This window comes from Glycine max, chromosome 4 (genome assembly GCF_000004515.6).
Source record: "Glycine max cultivar Williams 82 chromosome 4, Glycine_max_v4.0, whole genome shotgun sequence".
Taxonomy (NCBI): Eukaryota; Viridiplantae; Streptophyta; class Magnoliopsida; order Fabales; family Fabaceae; genus Glycine; species Glycine max.
In genome coordinates this window covers 11,269,856-11,281,594 of record NC_016091.4, presented here as the reverse complement: position 1 = coordinate 11,281,594, position 11,739 = coordinate 11,269,856, and the positions used below count along the sequence as shown (strand labels likewise).

Here is an 11,739-nt window from a genome sequence, read left to right as displayed (position 1 = left end):
AGCAGTGTTTGCTTGCAAAAAAATTGTTTTAGGGGTTGGACCTGAATTAGGAGGGAGAGGCCTTGACGGACTCTTCGGAGTGTAGGCCTTGGGGGTAAATACACCCGATTTTAGTGCTCCTTTAAACCTATGTCGATCCCACATGGTTGGAGCATTCTCGCAAAACAACGTGACCCTGACTGGTCTCCCTATGATTTTACTTAGTGAGAGTGACCTGACATATCTATTTTATGGCGTGTCTTGTTATGTACTCCTAAGTACCCTAGGGTGATTTTTCACTGACATGGTACCACATTGCATATAGGCTTGAGTCTTAGCATAACTGTTGCAACATATGAAATGTATATGGCTTGATAACAACTATTTCAAGGAAGACTCTAGAACCCTTCAAGGAATATATATGGTTTTATAGGGGTGGTCCGCTACTCCTACGTATCTTCGGATACAATAGAGAATCAAGGTCTACATGACCAAGTGACACACTTCAATTTTTTCCTTTATGATTGGAACATATTTTTTTAAAAAAAATAATAATTATAAAATGAAATATAATTTTTATTATTAATATTTCTTTTTAAAATTATGTATATGTCCAAGTCATATACAAGTGAAAATATAATTATAAAGATAATGGGTTTAGAAACAAACATTTGTATAAATTAAAATATTATAAGATATTGAATAGCATTAAAATACAAAAAATGAGAAATTAATATATTTTAACAAACACAAATAATTATAATTATGTTAATATATTATTTTAAATATTTATATTTATTTCTCATAATATATATTTATATATAAAATTTAAAAATAATTACAAAATTAATACATTAAAATATAAGTTATAAATTTAGCTCATGTATTGTATGTATTAATACACTACTATATCATAGAAAAATATTTATATTAAATTGTATTAATATATAAGTTCTATTTTGGTTGTGCATGTGGTGAAAACTGAACCGGTCCGAATTGGAACCGACTACTTGGTCAATTCAATTTAGTCATTAGATCGATTAAGTATATGATTTGAATTCAATCTGTTGTCGCGATAATTGGTGACCTGTTCGATTTTGAAAACCCATATCAGGTTAAGCACATCATTTTTAAAAAAAAAAATCAAAATGCTCCCAACACAAGTAGAATGATGCATTTTTCTAATTTGTAATTAGTCTCACTCTCACATGCACGAGTTGGGTAGGGTTCTCTTCACCATTTCACTTTCACCCTAAATTTAGCCCATTTTTCTTCATTACACATTCCACCATGATTTTCACCAGCATGAAGGCCTGAGGAGTATTGCAATGTTATTGTTTGTTTGGCACAAAGATTGTTTATATGTTTTTCTTTGCAAGTGAATATCTCCAAATCTCCAATATTTCGTTTCAAAGCTTCTACCTTATGACTTAATTTGGTAATAACTTAATTTAATGATTTTTTCCATATTAGTGTTTTTGAAAAGATTAAAGTGTTTGAACTGTGAAGAATCAATGTTGCTCTGGAGATATGTGTGTTTGTTGATTGCAATAGTTTTTATTTGTTCTTATATTATCATAAACTTTGTGATGCTAAGGGTTTCGTATTGGATATTTGGATGTTTAATGGCTGCAAAAGCTTTTGTTTATATTATGAATTATATAGTTCTTTGTAAGTTTGTATATCTCTATCAATAAATGTTGAAGTAAATTTTAGGATTTTGAAAGGGTGAGAATTTTTTTTGTACTACACATTTCATTGTCCTACATTCTTATACTATTCTGAAAACTAAAATGAAACTTTAAGCACATCAACACTTTTAAGTGTTCAAATTTAAAACTTCAATTAAATAGTTTACTTGATTTTTCCTATGTAGTTTTAACCCTTTGTAGTATTTCTTATGAATACTACATTTTTTATTCTTTAATTATTTATTTTTTGAAAATGACTTAAATAGTAGTTCATGAAAAAAAAGATGAGATTTGAAAAGGTGGGAATCCATTTTGTACTCCACATCTCACTATCCTACAATCCTACCTTGTTTCTCAAAATCTAAAATGAAACTTTAAGCACGTCCTTTATTTTCTTATGTTTAGATTTGAACAATTAAATATTTTGCTTTGTTTGTTTTTCTTATATAGTTTCAACACTTTGTAGTATTTCACACAAATACTACATTTTTGTATTATTTAATTGTTTACTTTTTGAAAATGACTTACACAGTAAGTCCATGATAAAAATATGGGATTTGAAAAGGTGAAAATCATTTTTGTGTTACACATCTCAGTGTCATTCATTTCTACCCTATTTCTGAAAACTAAAATTAAACTTTAATTCCAACCATTTATAGTATTTCTTACGAATACTACATTTTTGTATTATTTAATTTTTTACTTTTTGAAAATGACTTACATAGTAATCCATGGTAAAACAGATGACATAAAGTTATTTCAAAGTAGTCCAAGAATGTTGAAGTAATTTTTAGGGGCTGATTTAATTTTATTTGAAATGATCAATCTAAAATGAAAATAGTTAGACAATATTGCATAATTGAATAATCTGAAATGAAATTATCTTAGAATATTATGTACTTCATATTTTAGAGTATGAATTTTTTCAATCAAATTATGTTACCTATATATATATATATATATATATATATATATATATATATATATATATATATATATATATATATATATATATATGATCAATTAGTGACACATCGGTTCAACCTTTAACTCATTAAGCTAGTGTTTTGACTAGATCAATTATCGAGCAATTTTACAACATTACTATTTGGTAATATCTTATTAGTTTTTATTAGATTAGTTAAACAGAGACGAATTTCCAATATTCAAATTAATTATGTAATATCTTTATTAGGTTTGATTTTCAAATAAGACTACATGAGTGTAGTGTTAATTCAATTAATAGTGTAAAATAAGTTAGTATTAATAATAAATAGTAACTTATATGGATTTGTTTTGAAATTTGAATATCAAAGTGAGGTGGGAAAAATTCTCTTAAATTTCTAAGGTTGCTAATATTTAATAATCTGATTCAATGCTTCTTTAGTATGTAACTAGTGGAGTGCCCGTGCGATGCACGGGTCGGTAGGGTGTGTTGTTTGTATCATTAAACTGTAAGTGACATAAATAATATTTGTCGGAGTGCTATTTGTATAATTTTACTGTAAGTGACATAAATACTATTTGTCAGGGTGCTGTTTGTATATAACATAAAGATAATTTGTATCAAGAGTTGATTGTGTTGAAAATATTTTTAAATTGATTTAAATTATATAAAAGAAACATAGGAAATAAATTAAAAAATATTGTGGTTTTGCAAGAAATTTTTTATTTTAGATGTATTTTATTATGAAGAGAGACTAAATTTTCATAATTAATAGACATATGAAAGTAATATTTTCATTGTAAAAGATAATTGACACTTAAAAAAAATAAGTCTTTTTGTAAAATAATTTTGTAGTGTTTGTTTTAAAAAAAATTTAGTGGGCATATGAAAGTAATATTTTCATTATAAAAGATAATTTACACTTATAAAAAAATAATGTTTTAGTCTTTGTTTTAAAAATGTTTCCGTCTATAAAAATAATTTGTTGTTATGTTAAATAATTTTGTAATCTCTATAAATAATATTATTTAAAAATAACCTTTTCTTATCCTAAATAAATTTTAATCTAATTCAGCAAAAAAAAATTATAATCATGTATAAAAAGTAATGTTTTAGAAAAATTTTAGTTATTTATATGATTACGGGACACAAAGTTAATGCTCTTTGTAATTTAAAGTTAAAAAACTATTCTAGCAATTTGAATGTAAAAAAATATGCAGCTTAAATTAATTTAAACATATAGCATTTTAATAGTTAAAAATTGCTAAACTTAAATGCAATTTTGTTTTTTTTAATTTTATTTAATCAACAATTTGATCTCTTTATTTTATAATTAAAACATTTGATTATTCTATTTTTTGAAAATTCACAACTATGATCTCTTTATTACAAAATATAAATATTTGGTTTTTATATCTTTAAAAATCCACAATTTTTGTTTAATCTTTAATTTTTTGTATATTTTTTTTCTTTTTTTTTTACTCTGTGCTGTTGTTTTCCAAATGCAAGACTGGAATGAGAGAATTCATTGCTTATGTTACTATTGACTTTCTTATTTAGTGGAGAAGGGTAATTTTGTGGGGAACGAAAATACAAAACACAAAAGTTAGGAAAAAACAAAAAAAACTTTTCTCCGTAACTTTAAAAAACTAAAATGTTCAATAATTAGAAGCAAAAATATTGAAAGGTCACAGCATGGTGAGATAAGTTTTTTTTTCTGATTAAGTAAATCAGAAAACAGAACATGGATATTACATGGTCTGTAAAACATAAGCACGGGAATAAGCAGCAAATAAATATGAGATGAGCATAACAGGGAATGTGTAATATGAGCAGAGTAGACAACAATATCCCTCCATCAACAATGTTCAGTTTACTAAAAAGAAATGGGAAAAAAATAGATAAAAATGGAACCTTTAATAATTAAATGTTAATGTTAATAAATTGACAATGATTACGACAAAAATAAATAGAAAATTAAAGCTGATTTGAATAATATGGTAAAATTGATACTGTAATATTTGAAAAAAAACATTTCCATTAATAGGTACTTGCCAATTATTTTTTGCCAATTAATTTTGTCCGATAAAAAATAATAAACTCTCCAATCTTTCTTTTCTCACTTCAATCCATGTGTAATTTTATTTATTATTTTTTTATTTTGCTCAGTGCTTACACCTTCCTCACATACTGATGTTTTTTTTTCCAGTACCACCAAGCCACACGTATCGCTTTCTAATTGTCGGATATAAAAATAGAGTGATGATGACCCCATTTTGATTGATGGAGAAATTTTTATATTACTTTGTTTTGACAGTTTAAAGTTGTAATTTAATCATTATGATTTCCAGATAATGCATCTTATTGTTTACAATTTGCTGAAAACGTAAATTGAAAACATATTTTATATAGTTATACTGAGTTATTTAATATTAGTAATTTATTAATTTCACTTTCGTATGAAATTTTTTTTTCCATTAAAAGTATGATATGATCTTTTTGTTTTGATAATAACGAATTCTCTCTCCTCCATCTCTTTTACCTCCGTCAAGATTTTCTTATCAATCAACTTTAAATATTATATTGTCCATTTGGTAAAATTGATAGTGTAATATCTGAAAAGAAATTGCATATAAAAATAGAGTGATGATGACCCCATTTTGATTGATGGAGAAATTTTTATGTTACTTTATTTTGACATTTTAAAGTTGTAATTTAATCATTATGATTTCCAGGTAATGCATTTTATTGTTTACAATTTGCTAAAAAACGTAAATTGAAAACACATTTTTTATATTAGTTACACTGAGTTATTTAATATTAGTAATTTTATTCATTTCACTTTTGTATGAATTTTTTTTCATTAAAAGTATGATATGATCTTTTTGTTTTGATAATAACGAATTCTCTCTCCTCCATCTCTTTTGCCTCAGTCAAGATTTTCTTATCAATCAGCTTTAAATATTATATTGTCCATTTGGTAAAATTGATAGTGTAATATCTGAAAAGAAGTTGCATATAAAAATAGAGTGATGATGACTCCATTTTGATTGATGGAGAAATTTTTATGTTACTTTGTTTTGACAGTTTGAAGTTGTAATTTAATCATTATGATTTCCAGGTAATGCATTTTATTGTTTACAATTTGCTGAAAAACGTAAATTGAAAACACATTTTTTACATTAGTTACACTGAGTTATTTAATATTAGTAATTTTATTCATTTCACTTTCGTATGAAATTTTTTTTCATTAAAAGTATGATATGATCTTTTTGTTTTGATAATAACGAAGTTACGAAAATTGATTCCACTATTATAAACCTGATTTATAAAGGAAAGACACGTATAGTTAAGAGTATTTTGTTTATCACATTTTGTTTTTTCTCTATTTTAATTTATAGCAAATTCGTGATTTTGGAAGTAAAAGGAGCTTACAATCAGCTTTAAATATTATACTGCCAATTTAAAAATAAATAGAAAATTAAAGCTGATTTGAATAATATGGTAAAATTGATAGTGTAATATTTGGAAAAAAACCTTTCCATTAATAGGTACTTGCCAATTAATTTTTGCCAATTAATTTTTTCCAATAAAAAATAATAAACTCTCCAATCTTTCTTTTCTCACTTTAATCCACGTGTAATTTTATTTATTATTTTTTTATTTTGCTCAGTGCTTACACCTTCCTCACATGCTGATGTTTTTTTCCAGTACCACCAAGCCACATGTATCGCTTTCTAATTGTCGGATATAAAAATAGAGTGATGATGACCCCATTTTGATTGATGGAAAATTTTTCATGTTACTTTGTTTTGACAGTTTAAAGTTGTAATTTAATCATTATGATTTCCAGATAATGCATTTTATTGTTTACAATTTACTGAAAAACGTAAATTGAAAACATATTTTTTATATTAGTTACATTGAGTTATTTAATATTAGTAATTTTATTAATTTCACTTTCGTATGAAATTTGTTTTTCCATTAAAAGTATGATATGATCTTTTTGTTTTGATAATAACGAATTCTCTCTCCTCCATCTCTTTTGCCTCCGTCAAGATTTTCATATCAATCAGCTTTAAATATTATATTGTCCATTTGGTAAAATTGATAGTGTAATATTTGAAAAGAAGTTGCATATAAAAATAGAGTGATGATGACCCCATTTTGATTGATGGAGAAATTTTTATGTTACTTTGTTTTGACAGTTTAAAGTTGTAATTTAATCATTATGATTTACAAGTAATGCATTTTATTGTTTACAATTTGCTGAAAAACATAAATTGAAAACACATTTTTTATATTAGTTACACTGAGTTATTTAATATTAGTAATTTTATTCATTTCACTTTCGTATGAAATTTTTTTTCTTTCATTAAAAGTATGATATGATCCTTTTATTTTGATAATAACGAAGTTACGAAAATTGATTCCGCTATTATAAACCCGATTTATGAAGGAAAGGCACATATAGTGAAGAGTATTTTGTTTATCACATTTTGTTCTTTCTCTATTTTAATTTATAGAAAATTCGTGATTTTGGAAGTAAAAGGAGCTTGCAATCAGCTTTAAATATTATACTGTCAATTTAAAAATAAATAGAAAATTAAAGTTGATTTGAATAATATGGTAAAATTGATAGTGTAATATTTGGAAAAAATCTTTCCATTAATAGGTACTAGCCAATTAATTTTTGCCAATTAATTTTGTCCAATAAAAAATAATAAATTCTCCAATCTTTCTTTTCTCACTTCAATCCATGTGTAATTTTATTTATTATTTTTTTATTTTGCTCAGTGCTTACACCTTTCTCACATGCTGATGTTTTTTTTTCTAGTACCACCAAGCCACACGTATCGCTTTCTAATTGTCGGATATAAAAATAGAGTGATGATGACCCCATTTTGATTGATGGAAAAAATTTTATGTTACTTTGTTTTGACAGTTTAAAGTTGTAATTTAATCATTATGATTTCCAGGTAATGCATTTTATTGTTTACAATTTGCTGAAAAACGTAAATTGAAAACATATTTTTTATATTAGTTACACTGAGTTATTTAATATTAGTAATTTTATTCATTTCACTTTCGTATGAAATTTTTTTTCATTAAAAGTATGATATGATCTTTTTGTTTTGATAATAACGAAGTTACGAAAATTGATTCCACTATTATAAACCTGATTTATAAAGGAAAGACACGTATAGTTAAGAGTATTTTGTTTATCACATTTTGTTTTTTCTCTATTTTAATTTATAGCAAATTCGTGATTTTGGAAGTAAAAGGAGCTTACAATCAGCTTTAAATATTATACTGCCAATTTAAAAATAAATAGAAAATTAAAGCTGATTTGCATAATATGGTAAAATTGATAGTGTAATATTTGGAAAAAAACCTTTCCATTAATAGGTACTTGCCAATTAATTTTTGCCAATTAATTTTGTCCAATAAAAAATAATAAACTCTTCAATCTTTCTTTTCTCACTTCAATCCTCGTGTAATTTTTTTTTTTATTTTTTTATTTTGCCCAGTGCTTACACCTTCCTCACATGCTGATGTTTTTTTTTCTAGTACCACCAAGCCACACGTATCGCTTTCTAATTGTCGGATATAAAAATAGAGTGATGATGACCCCATTTTGATTGATGGAAAAAATTTTATGTTACTTTGTTTTGACAGTTTAAAGTTGTAATTTAATCATTATGATTTCCAGGTAATGCATTTTATTGTTTACAATTTGCTGAAAAACGTAAATTGAAAACATATTTTTTATATTAGTTACACTGAGTTATTTAATATTAGTAATTTTATTCATTTCACTTTCGTATGAATTTTTTTTCATTAAAAGTATGATATGATCTTTTTGTTTTGATAATAACGAAGTTACGAAAATTGATTCCACTATTATAAACCCGATTTATGAAGGAAAGACAGATATAGTGAAGAGTATTTTGTTTATCACATTTTGTTCTTTCTCTATTTTAATTTATAGCAAATTCGTGATTTTGGAAGTAAAAGGAGCTTGCAATCAGCTTTAAATATTATACTGCCAATTTAAAAATGAAACAAAAACGTTAGGAAAATTGAAAAAACCCTTTCCATTAATAGGTACTTGCCAATTAATTTTTGCCAATCAATTTTAAATATTTTGTTGGAGTATGAAAATGGTCATGATCTTCAAATTAATGAGACTATTCCATTAGGATATGAAGATAATGATAATATTATGTTACTTAGTGTAATATTTGAAGTAAAAATGATAGGTATAGTGTCTTTTTCAACCTTGTCTGCATACAATACTGATTCATGAAAAACAATCAACATGCAATGACATAAACAAAAATGGAACCAAAACGAAAACAAAAGTCAAACGGAATATAAAGAAAACAAATAAAGAAAACGAACTTGTAGATAGAGAAACAAAGAAAAGAATCCTGTTTGAGATAAAAAATCAGATAAAAATCGAAGGTTTTTGGAGTTAAAAATGGCAGTTTTAGTGTCTCCTTCCACCTTCTCTACATACAATAACGATTCATAAAAAACAAATAACATGCAACGAGATAAACAAAAATGGAACTAAAACAAAAATAGGAGTAAAACGGAATATGAAGAGGAATGAAGACGAACGCAAATGGAAGTTAGAGAAACAAAGAAACAAAGAAAACAGAATATGAAGGAAGATGAATGGAGAGGAACGAAAAAGGAAGATGGAGAAACAAAGAAACAAAGAAAATGAACATGTAGACAGAGAAACAAAGGAGACAAACCTTTTAACATAAAAATCAGATAAAAATGGAAGCTTTTTGGAGTAAAAAATGGCAGCTTCAATGTCTTCTTCCACCTTCTCTGCATACAATAGCAATTCATTAAAAACAATGAACAGACAGTGAGATAAACGAAAATGGAACCAAAACAAAAATAGAAATAAAATGGAATATGAATATGAAGAGGAATGGAGAGGAATGAAAATGGAAGATGGAGAGGATGTAAAAAATCAGCAACAACTCTTTGTAGCAAAAATGACAGAAGATATTTTAAAAAAAAAGAATTAGAAGAGAAACAAAAAGAAATCAGCAATATAGCAAAAATAGGAGAAGATAATTTTTTGAAAAAAGGAAATTACGAAAAAAAATGACACATTTGTTCTTCAACACAGAACCTGTACTCATGTAGAAAACAAAATAAAGGCAGAACACCCCCAAAAATTAAAGCCTTTGTGTTTACGAACCTGAACCCATGAAGTTTTTGAGATAAAAATCGCAACTTTAATGTGTTTTTTCACCTTCTCTGCATACAACATGCCAAAAGAACACAAAAAAATTTAAACTTTTATATTGGGAGAAGTCAAAAAACAAAATAAAGGCTGAACACCACAAAAAATTTAAGTTTTTGTGTCTACGAACCTGCATTTTAAAAAACGAAAAAGAATTAGAAGTGAAACAAAAAGAAATCAGCAACAACTCTTGTAGCAAAAATGACAGGAAATAATTTTCTTTTAAAAAAACGAAAAAGAACAGTAACCTCAAGTCCTATTGTTGCAACCCTTGCATGGGCAAAGCGTTGTAACCTTCAACACCATCGTTAGCCTGTCCCAAAAATCAAACCACAAAAAATCAGACCACAAAATATTAGGCATAAAAATGAGAAAAAATAGATAAAAATGAAACTTTTATTCTTCAATACCTTTATTCTTTAGTAGCCTATCCCAACTCTTCCATGGGCAAAGCCTCGTAACCTTCAGCACCGTCGTTAGACTGTCCTAAAAATCAAAGTACAAAAAATTAGACAAAAAAGGAAAAAAAATAGAATATTGACGTGAAACAAAATATGGACGGACGCAAAAGAATAAAGGAGGAGAAACAAAAACGGGATGGATGCAAAAGAATAAAGGAGGAAAAACAAAAGCGGAGAAGAAAAAAGGAGAAGTTGAGGAAGAGAAAAAAGGGGAAACTGAATATTGATAGAGAAGAAAAGAGAAGAAGTTGAGGAAGAGAAACAGGGGGGAAGAGAATCTGGATGGACGCAACAGAAATGGAAGAGAGAGAAGAAAGTTCTGGAATTAAAGAGAATTAAATGGAGAGGTGAGATCCGGCAATTAGAAAGTGACATGTGGCTTGTGGTTGTGGAAATAAGGAATTGCAACAGCCGGCACAAAGAAGAGAAAAGGGGCCTTGTAAAACACAAACCTTTAGAAAAGGATGAAGCCTTCACGTGGCAATGAGCAAAGAAACATAAAAGAGGGTTTTTTATTGGACAGGTGACAACACACGGACTGAAGAGCAAAGAAGCATAAAAGAGGGTTTATTATTGGACAAGTGACAACACACAGCAATGAGCAAAGAAGCATAAAAGAAAGTTTATAATTGGACAGGTGCCAACATGACAGAGCTCCGGCAGTGGACAGGTGTCAACAGGATAGAGAAAAAGGTAATCAGGGCCTTGTTTGTATAAATAGATAGTAGTATATAGATTATAATAAAAGTTAATAAATATTTCATACCAATAATATGATTAAAAAAAATATGACCATGACTAACTAATTTTTAACCTTCCGACTTCGTGATTTACATATTAGCTCTCCCCAGTTATTTCCCATTGTATAATTGGTGTGCAAAACTAATTTTTAACCTTGAAATTAACTTCCGTTGAATTTCTTTTAATCCATCTTCGAATTATAAGCTAGGGAATTTACGCTACATAACATCCTTTTCTTTTTCAATTCCCCTGTTGACACGAACTCAAAACAAGACCATCTTGATCTTTAAATGTCATAATCACGAAATATAGTTTCTGTAATAAAAACTAAAACATAGTTAATTCATGTTTTTATCTCATGTTAAAATATTAAAATGTATAAAGAATTTTAAAATAAATTTTAACTATTGTAAAATGTAGAAGTGTTTGAAAATTGTAATTAAAAAACAGTAGAGCTTAACAACTTTACACTTCCATAATATTTATTTTTAAATCTGATAAATTATTGCAATAGGTAGGATAGGAACTTGCGAATCTGTCCTAGAATTTATCCTTACGTCTTTGAATGCATATTTCAGTAGTTTACAGATAAACGATATCAAAATGGAAAATCCACTGAAATACAAATAGTCGAATATTATACAATTA

At 26.8% G+C, this 11,739-nt stretch overlaps 1 long non-coding RNA gene across 2 annotated transcripts in view; it reads right to left on the bottom strand.

Moving 5' to 3' along the window:
* LOC106798621 (uncharacterized) overlaps positions 1 to 11,389 on the bottom strand; it is an 18,016-nt gene extending 6,627 nt beyond the window's left edge. Inside the window, exons 1-3 of one of the 2 annotated variants that reach the window (XR_005891245.1) lie at positions 10,300 to 11,389; positions 10,138 to 10,202; positions 9,845 to 9,903 (exon numbers count right to left, since the gene is read on the bottom strand). This is a non-coding gene — a long non-coding RNA (uncharacterized lncRNA). Of the gene's footprint in view, positions 1 to 9,844; positions 9,904 to 10,137 lie in introns of both variants that reach the window. The other variant, XR_003266750.2, reaches the window with a different exon arrangement.
* Positions 11,390 to 11,739: the final 350 nt, after the last annotated feature.